The sequence below is a fragment of the Octopus bimaculoides genome, chromosome 4, assembly GCF_046866305.1.
Source record: "Octopus bimaculoides isolate indiv1 chromosome 4, ASM4686630v1, whole genome shotgun sequence".
NCBI classification, from domain to species: domain Eukaryota; kingdom Metazoa; phylum Mollusca; class Cephalopoda; order Octopoda; family Octopodidae; genus Octopus; species Octopus bimaculoides.
In genome coordinates, this window is record NC_142931.1 from 16,500,388 (window position 1) to 16,511,248 (window position 10,861).

Below are 10,861 nucleotides of genomic sequence, written 5' to 3' on the forward strand. Positions count from 1 at the left end.
AGCGTGCTTTTTGCGCTTCAAGCAGATCAATTTGTGATAAGCGTGACATGATTCACAATCAGCGTACCGTGTTATCTTTGATCAATGTTAAATAAATCAGTGATAAAGAAAGATGGGTGTTTATCTTGCATTAAGTATGCCGTTCTTCTTTAACATATCAAGATGTTATTATATTATGTTTTCAATTTTTATTTTAGCTTTTGAGGGAATAAATCTTTTCCCAATTTGCACTCTACATTTCTATTTCACGCAATATTACGATCAAAAAGAATGGTTTGTATTTGATCAACATTCTCCTATTCTTTCTCATGAACGGAAACATAGGCTGCGTAACTTAATCACTGAACAAGGAACAAATCTACCAGATAAACATAACATAATTGGAATAAAAAAAATAAAGAAGCTTTTGCGACAGTTAATGAGTATATCGACGGTTTCATGGGTATTTGTGGGTTTTTTTGTTGGAATAGATCAGCACATCCTGTGGAATAGATCTTCCATGCTGTGGTACTTGCGATTACAAATCACCTTTTTGGTTTCTGAAGCTTACACACGTTTTGTGAGTTTTGATCAAGCAGTAACAAATATTTGAAATGAAGTTAAGATTCTGGACATACTTTCAAATAAAGCTTTCGTTCAACAACTACGGACATAAACAAAACATAACAGGCACTCCATCGATTACGATGGTAAAGGTTCCAGTTGATCCAATCAACGGAACAGCCTCCTTGGGAAATTAACAGGCAAGTGGTGAGCACCCCACAGACACAGGGACCCTTAATTTAACTCTCAGGGAGATTCTGTCTGACACAGAATTACAACTCATTTCTTTTTTTTTTCCAGCAGTTCGAATACTCTAAGCCACGCGCATTCACTAAACAAGCACACACACACACAGACACACACAGACACAGACACAGACACAGACAGACAGACAGACACACACACACACACACACACACACACACACACACACACACACACACACACACACACACACACACACACACATATATATACTTAGTTTGGTTTAAAATAAAGAACTTGATTAGCTTAATAATCCTAACTTAGTCCGGGGCAAAGCCGGGCTATACTGCTAGTACATATATATGTATATATATATATATATATATATATATATATATATACGCACACATACACAGACACATACACAGACATGTACTGTATATATACATATGGGAGAATTGACGAAAAAACAACAAAGACAGGTGGTGTAAACAACAAATGGATGTATTAGTATAACGCTCGGGAATAGAGAAAGTCTTTAACGTTTCGAGCCTACGCTCTTCAACTGAAAGGAACACAGAAAGAAACAAGGAGAGAAACAAGGAGAGAAAGAAAATATATATGTAGTGGTCAGTGATCTATCATGGCGAATGCCGGACAGAAGGATCACACAGGAGAGTTAAGAAGAAGGGGAGATAACAAAAAAGTAGTGATCCCAAAACGAAGGTGCGTGTGATATATATATATATACACGCAGACAAACAGACAGACAGACACACACACACACACACACACACGCATTAGTTAAATAAGAGTTGGGTAAGAACTTTGATGGATGATAGTGATTACGCAATATGCTAATTATATCATTTCCCCAATGTTCTACGGGCGTAACGATGCGTGGAAACAATTGTAGTGATGTAAATTAAAGAATATCGTTCTTTCTCATTTAGATAAAGAATATCTCTCTCTTTCTTTCTCTCTCTTTCTTTCTCTCTCTTTCTTTCTCTTACTTTCCTTCTATCTTTCTTTCTTTCTCTTTCTTTCTTTCTCTCTCTCTCTCTCTCCCACTCTCTCTCCCACACGTATGTACGATGGGCTTCGCTTCAGGTACCGTCTACCAAATTCACACTCATGACTTCGGTATCCTGAGTCTCTACTAGAAGACGCTTGTCTTCGGTATCACAACAGAACTGAACCCAAAACCAGGTGGCTTCGGAAGTGATCTTATTAACCACACAACTCATAATTGCACTTCATCTACTTAGTAATAACTAACCAAGTCGGTAGATCATCCAAGCAAAAGAAGGTAAATGTAATTTAAAAGTAGAGCCTCTGACTGACGTTGCGGTTATAATCTTTCAACAAGGGAAAACTCAACTCATAAGATAATCTATATAAACATAGTCTGATCAAGAAGTAACCGGACTGTTGCCTAGTAACGAAGCTAAAGCACGCAAAGTGAAGCCACTCGGCAAAGATTGACCGTAAACTCTGCTGTGCATGCGCACTGAGTTTTAACGTTCTAGCTCGCAAGGCACTGGTCGACTCAGAGATAGTAGAAGACTTGACTAAGATGCTGCGCAATGGGACTGAACCCAAAATCAAAGCGAGCTTCATACCTGCGCTTTGTAGTAGTTTTTATATTACTTCTTCTTATGTTTTAGCTTTTAGATATTCTCCATCTCAACCGATATTCTTTTATTCTTTTATTCTTTTATTTGTTTCAGTCATTTTAGTGGACTTATTCTTTGTAAACCTAGTACTTATTCTATCGGTCTTTTTTACCGAACCGTCAAGTTATGGGGATGTTAACACACCAGGATCGGTTGTCAAGCGATGTTGGGGGAACAAGCACAGACACACACACACACACACACACACACACACACACACACACGACGAGATTCTTTCTGTTTCCGTCTACCAAATCCACTCACAAAGCTTTGGTCGGCCTGAGGCTATAGTAGAAGACACTTGCCCAAGGTGCCATGCAGTGGGACTGAACCCGGAACCATGTGGTTGGTACGCAAGCTACTTACCACACACCTCCTCCTGTGCCATATTTTTTAATTATTTTTATAGAATGCATACACGACATTCAAAAACATCTCAGCCATATTAAATCCGCCTATTTCACCAATAATCTTTTTAAACTGCAGACCGCAGTTTAATAATAAAGTCTCGTTATTAAATTCAAATCCTTTAAGGTGACGTAAATCAAGTTATTGATGTTACTAACCAATATATTTACATGGTCGCTAGGAAATAGCTACGATAAATAAATCTGATAATCTCGCTAGAAAAATATTGTTGAAATATTGCAATGTCTAAAGGTTAGGAACTTGTGATTCAAGAGTTCATGTTTTGTCAATATAACGAGGAAGAATTAGAAAAGAAAAAACTGTGATAGTTGAAACACAACACAAACACACAAAGAGCAATCTATGAAGTTTTTTTGTTTTTTTTTCTATATCTTTGCTCTCGTATTTTCACAAACTTAAACTTTTTAATTTACATTATTTACATTATATACATTCTGTCCACGTCCTTCCGTCTGATTTGGAGTACCTGATTCATGGATGTCTCACTCTACCCTTGGACTACGTTACCACAAAATCCATTTGGAGTACGTCATTTCTGCACCTTTTGATTGTGACTATATATGTATATATATATATATATATATATATATATATATATATATATATATATATATATATATATAACTTACTTGGAAATGGATGCGTGGCGTTCAATCATATAATAATATAAAAATATATATATATATATGCATACATATATGTACATACATACATATATATGTATATAACGTGCATATATGGGTACAGGGTACCACAGAACATAAACAACACGAAATACGAAGCACAACGTAAAATACGAGATACGACAACATGGAATACGAACAACGAAAGAAACAAATGGAAAACAAGACAAGCAACGTAAAAAAACGAGCCTTCATCAGTTGTCGGCTGTTTTACTACTTCGTATTTCGAATATATATATATATATATATATATATATATATATATATATATATATATATAGATAGATAGATATGCAGGGCAGGGAATCGTCAATTAGTAATAAAATCAATAATTAACAATTTTGCCGGGTAGCTCAGTATGAAAAAACCTTTTCGGTAAAAAACATTTATAATCATAAATATATAGGGATTGACAGTAACCTGCTTCTCCAACATACTGAGAATTCAGAAATAGCAGTCAAAGAACTACTGATTTCAAAACTACAAATTATTACTCATTATTACTCAAAAATATCGCTATCAATCTGGAGTAATAGTTTGTAGTTTTGAAATCAGTAGTTCTTTGACTGCTATTTCTGAATTCTCAGTATGTTGGAGAAGCAGGTTACTGTCAATCCCTATATATTTATGATTATATATATATATATATATATATATATATATATATATATATATATATATATATATATATATATATACATATATATATATATATATATATATATATGTATGAATGTATGTATGTATGTATGTATGTATGTATGTACGTGTGTACGTATGTATGTATATGTGTGTATATCCTTTCTCTCTCTCTCTCTCTCTCTCTCTCTCTCTCTATATATATATATATATATATATATATATATATATATATATATATGTGTGTGTGTGTGTGTGTGTGTGTGTGTGTGTGTGTGTGTGTGTGTGTGTGTGTGTGTGTAATTTATTGTATATATATTGGATATGTGTGTTGTGTGCAGCCTTTTTCATTTCAATACAAATTCATTAATCATCGTTCAAGGATAACACGGTACGCTCAATTGTGAACCATGTAACGCTTATCACGGATTGATCTGTGATACCACGAGTCAGCAATAATCAAAGATTCTGCTTGTACTGCAAAAACATGCCCCTGTGGCTACCCACAATGCTCAGCTACCCAGAATTCACTGTTAATAGCTTGTCTTTACATGACCACGCTGCGAGGCTGCGTATTTTTTTAATACGGATTTATGTATCCATCAACACGGGACCAATGAATAGAAAAAGTACAAATGCGTCTGATCCTAACAAACGACGCAGACGAGTGTGTTCTCTACAGGAAAAGGTAGAGATGATCAAGAAAATAAACAATGGCGGAAGTTTCACTTCTGTTCGCCTCGAGTTCACTGTCAATGATTCTACTATCACTGATTCATTTATCACTGTATACCTGGGATGAACGAGGGTAGACGTATAACGAAACTGCCAACCGTCTGGTGTTTGTGCGTATGGAGTAGCTTTGTATATATATATCGCGATATCCTTTGTGTTCTGTTTTCAATCTATGTTTGATATATATATATATATATATATATATATATATATATATATATATATAATTTTGTTTTTCCATTATTTTCGTAGACCGTCAACCTGATGGTATTTCAGCTCTTACCTTTAGTTTGTCTCTCCTTTTTTTCTTTTTATTTGTTTCAGCCATTTGACCCGGCCATGCTCGGGCACTACCTTGAAGGGTTGAATCGAACATATTGACCCAAGTACTTATTTTTAAACCCGGTACGTATTTTATCGTTTTGTTTTACTGAACCACTAAGTTGCGGGGACATAAACACACAAATACCGGTTGTTAAGCGATGGTGGATACACACACACGATGGGCTTCCACACAATTTCCGTCAACCAAATTCACTCACAAGGCACTGGTCGGTCAGAAACTTGAGTAGAAGGCAATTGCCCAATGTATCGAGGGATCGAACCTGAAACTACATGGTTGAAAAGCGAGCTTCATTTCAGTTTCCGATACACGATATGCTCCATCGAGTTTCGCAAATAATAACATCCCCACTCCCTTCCCAGCATCTTTACAGCATATCATATTGTTCTTATCTCATATCGATAAAACAAGCATTGTACTCCCCACACCTTTCAAACTGATCGATTGTCATCAGTTGTAATCGAAGATTAGACGGCGTTCTGAACATGCTTTGTTCCATTGGTTGAATCTAACTATCTATAAAGTTTATTCAAGTTTAGCCAACCAAAACAAACAAGGTATTTGTCAACCCTAGGTGAAGTTTGTCTTCATAGGTCTGAGTCTGGCGTTCGCTTCCATTATATTCTATTGATCTTTTTTTTTTTATATAGTTATGTCGATATATTTTTTTAGTTATGTCGATATAGTTTTTATAGTTATGTTTTTCTACAAACACTGGTCGCAATTCATCCATAACAGAAAGGACAACACTATATATTGCAATTAAGCAATATCTGTTCTATGCACAAGACAACACAAGCTAAAATAACTGAAATAAATGTAAATTGTAGAATCCTCATTGTGGGTATAATAGTAATCGTTTCAAATTTTGACACAAGGCCAGTAATTGGGGATGTGGTTAGCCGATTATATCAACTCTACTGCTCAACTGGTACTTATTTACTGACACCGAAAGAATAAAAGGCAAAGTCGAACTTGGCGGAATTCGAACTCAGAACATAAAGAGCCGGATGAAGTGTCCCTAAGAACACGCACGCACGGTACACAGCAACTTTTGTTCACCTTGAGATGCCATGTTTGGATCAGACACAAAACTTGAGAGCCTTAAAAGAATCAGTTAGTTTCTGAAGCCTTAAAGATATCTTATATTATCCAAGGAACAAGATCGGCTGAGTTTGTTGCCCAGGTAGACAAACTTGATGGTTTTACATATGAGTTTCTTGATGCTGGCTGGAACATTACAGCAGCCATGTCGAGTCCAAATGCTTGGTAAGAGGCAGAAATATGATCCATGATAATTTGCAACTGTATGAGCGACTAAGTCGCAATCATCCACATAAAGAAGGTCACGAATAAGTGAGTGAAAAACTTTCGAATCGGCAGCAGATCGACACTAATTGAAGAGACGACCAGAAGATCGGTCCTCACATATGTTCCAGAAGGGCAATCGATAGCAAAGGTATGAGTGAAAGTAACAGCAAAATACGAAGAAAAGAGAGTAGGGGCAATGATGTCACCTTGCTTGATGCCATTCTCTACAGGAACGGATGATACAATGCAACCAACGACATTGACTTATACCTCCACCTCATCGCAAAATGACTTAATTATCGATACAAAGTGACTTGGACAACTACATTTGCCGAGTATTTTCCACGGGGACGCCCTATTCTTAGTATAGAAGGGTTTGATTCAATCAACGAAAAGCTGGACAAAATCTACATTTTGCCCATAGCACTTCTACATATGTCTTTCTATGAAAATCATATCAGTTGTTCCTCTACCAGAACGAAAGCCACTTTGAGATTCAGATAGGACGTCATTTATAAGGTATTTATTTAGGCGAGAAAGAAAGATACTTGCTAGAACCTACCCAGCAACTGACAGTAAAACAACACTTCTATAGTGGCCACACTTTATTCTGGTTCTCTTTCTTTTATAGAGAAGGACAACTGCATTCATATACGTACATATATATACACACTCACAGACACGTTATATATATATATATATATATATATATATATATATATATATATATATATATATATATATATATATAAGAATTTAAGGATTGGAGAAAACGCATGTTATAATTGCATACTTTATTCCTACATATGTTTCAAAGGATTACAACCTGTGTGTCATAATGTCTTACGTTTAAGATGATTCCCAATGCTTTCCCTGATGAGAAGGTTACAATTTTAATATCAAAGATCCCTATGGATCACACAGGTTGTAATCCTTTGAAACATATGTAGGAATAAAGTATGCAATTATAACATGCGTTTTCTCCAATCCTTAAATTCTTAAATATACTCAAATACCCAAAATTTGAAGGAGTTCCTGCCTTAAAAACAGGAGCTAACCACAGTTATTTTGTGTTCTTTGCTACATTGGTTTCTATTAACCCATTTATTCTATCAGAAGAATTTTTATTCATTAAGATAGAAGAAATACACATAAATATATATATATATATATATATATATATATATATATATATATATATATATATATATAAGTGTATAATATGCGAAAAGGCAACTGATGGTGTTATAGTAAAATGTTCTCAATAAAAGAGTAGAGAAATGAGTAAATAGTGCCAACGCTCCATAAATCGTAATAATAATTCTATCAGTTAACCTGCTCTAATCCATTATTCTATAATAAAAATAAATAATTTTGAAAAAAATTCTGAAATAAAACGATTACCTTAAGATCAACGATTATTTGAACATTAACCCGGTGAGAAAAATTAACAGAAACAATATTCGATTAAAATATACATCTGTGTATCATACTTAATGCAAATATATCGTAAATGGCAAATTAACTGCGGTATTCACCCGGAGATAATATCCTTTATGGAGGCACTGTGTTTAAAAGCTCAAATATATCAGCATCAGACGAAAATCATCCAGTAGTTGCAGTGACAGCGCATTTCTGTCTCTTTGAGCTTTGTCAGTAGCCGATTTTCGTTTGTTACTGATATACTCTTGTGTTTTTAGACACTGTACGTCCCTAAGAGATTTTATCTCCGGACGAATACCGCAGTTAAGTTGCCTTTTGCAATGTATCTGCTTTAAGTATAATACACATATGGATATACTGAATAAATATTTAAAAAATCACAATTAATTATATAAATATTGACTCTATGAAGTGAGAAATTTAAGCAAATAATGGTTGTCTAATTTAGTCTCCAACTGAATAGTTTTGAAGAGAGAGGGTTTGTCATTACTATTGAACCCCCAGTAATTGACCATTGCTTTATTTTATCGACTCCAAAAGGATGAAAGGCGAAGTTGGTCTCGGCAAGATTTAAAACCAGAAGGTAAAGAGTCGGAACACATACCGTAACATGTATGTCTATCAATCCCTGTAACGCAGTCGTTTTCTTTTGTCATTGCAACAACGATTTGTTGGAATACATGATATAAAATAATATGGTATTTCTCTTAATCACAAGTTTAATGATTATGGGTTCTTGAGTTAATACACACGGTTTCCAAGTTCTGATTCCAACTGTAAACAAGCAGGAACACGTTCGGTGTGTTGTAGCTCTAATGCAGTTACATAATCGGAAGTTAATATTAGTCATACAATTAACAAATGAAAACAAAATGTTTCTTCCTACATTTGAAGTTATTTTTTTGTTTTCACTATTGAAGTAGACACCAAAACTGTGTTGCTACGTACCAGTATATGTAAATATTACTCTGTATTGTGTTTCATTTTCTGTGTAGTTGATTTTGACGTGTCGATATTATGTAAACCCACTAGCATAGCTAGAGGTGGCGGCGATAGAGGCGGTGCGCCGTGTACGGCACTTTTAAAGGGGCACCTCTTTTGGGTCTACTGGAGGCAATATGTGTCTTTTTTGTGGGGTCCGGGAGCGGCAAACAGAAGGGCTGCCCCAGGCGGCACACATTCTAGCTACGCTAGTGTGTAAGTCTATCTTTAACATTGAATTAAAGATTGAACCGCACCCTGTCAAAACGGGGGAAAAAATGTACACGTCATAAGAATTTTAAAACTTGTAGAGACGTGAATTCGTTTTTAACACTCGAACTTGAAGCAGATAAAGTTACAAGAAAAAAGTATATAAATATTGAGTTACCAACCTCTTTTGATCGAAAAGTCAAAGCTGCCATGCTATCAAAAGGGATTTTTTTTGCATGCTATTATGTGTAGTCCCACAGTTAAAGACAAATTATCTCACGTCTGTCGAACTTTCTAAATTATGATGTCAACAACGTACAATTCTTGCTGGGAATAACAAATTTCTAAAATTGTCTGGTTAATTAGTGGGATTGTTTTGGTCTAACGGTAGAACTTTTGTCATGTTTACAAAAGATGTGGGTTCTGGTCCCACAGAAAGTCTTCGACTTCAGATTTTTCAATCAAATGTCTACATGCTAATATTTATAGATTTTATCTGCTTTGAGTTCCACAGTTAAAAATAGATTTTTCAGTAATTATTAACGAAAGTTTGGTCTCCCTTGTACAGTAGTTTATAAATACTAGAGAAAACACCTTAACGAGCTGTAGTGACGTCATTTGGCGCCAAAATACAGTCGCCATTACTGCGTTTTCATCTACGCATGCGCAGGGAATAGTTCCGGAAGGAACACAGGAAGAGTCCCATGCGCATGCGTGGAATTCAACATCTAAACATTCCCGCTCTTTTCATTCTCTTTCTCGGCCGGCCGGCCATGAGCATGGTCATGTCAAGCTGTCTCTCCAGCATTCCAACTCTGGGGACAGCTCACATCAACATTCCAACGTCTCAGCAACCAAGATTAAGGCTGCCTATTTCCTCCATAAATAAATATTGTTGTGTTGATAGTTCAGAGTTCTGCGTTCCGTTATTATTTAGAATTTAATATAGGAAAGCGGGTGTGCACCTAATGGTGTATAACCACTTTCCTATAATTGGTGACCCCGAACAAAGAACAATCGCAGCCGAGGATTCTGATCTACCGACCAATAATGTTACAACTGGTGACCCGACTAAAGAACGACAGCAGCCGAAAATCTGAACTGCGACCAATAATACTACAATTGGTACCCCGAGCTAAAAAGATCTTCGGACCTTATTTCAACAGCCATTGAATTCGTATGTTTCGCGACGTTCAACATCAGGATTGCCTCTACATTCTCATCAAACACAAGTGAAAAGCTAAGAAAATTTTTTCTACGTTAAAGTTTCTCATTTTGTCAATGACTTCTAGAGCCTATAAACAAAAAACTTCTTTATTGCTAAGACCTTTGTGGTTTTTCATACAAAAAACTTCACGGTTATTTCATTCTAACAACTTTTTGAGCAATTTCCTACGTGTTTTCACGAGACGTCAATTCATTCGCTTACAGCGTCCTCTACTTGCTGAAAATAGCAGTAAAATGCACAGTTACATTTCAGTGAGTACATAACATTTATTGATGCTTACTTGCTCCCAGTTCAGCATATTTCACACCTCTCCGTTTCTCTCGGCCGGAGAATGGAAGAGTTACTGGCTTATATTCATTTGCATCGAGATCTTTTGTTCATTTTCGCTCGCAGCTCCGAATTCAACAGCATCTCCAGCTACAACTTCTTACATGAC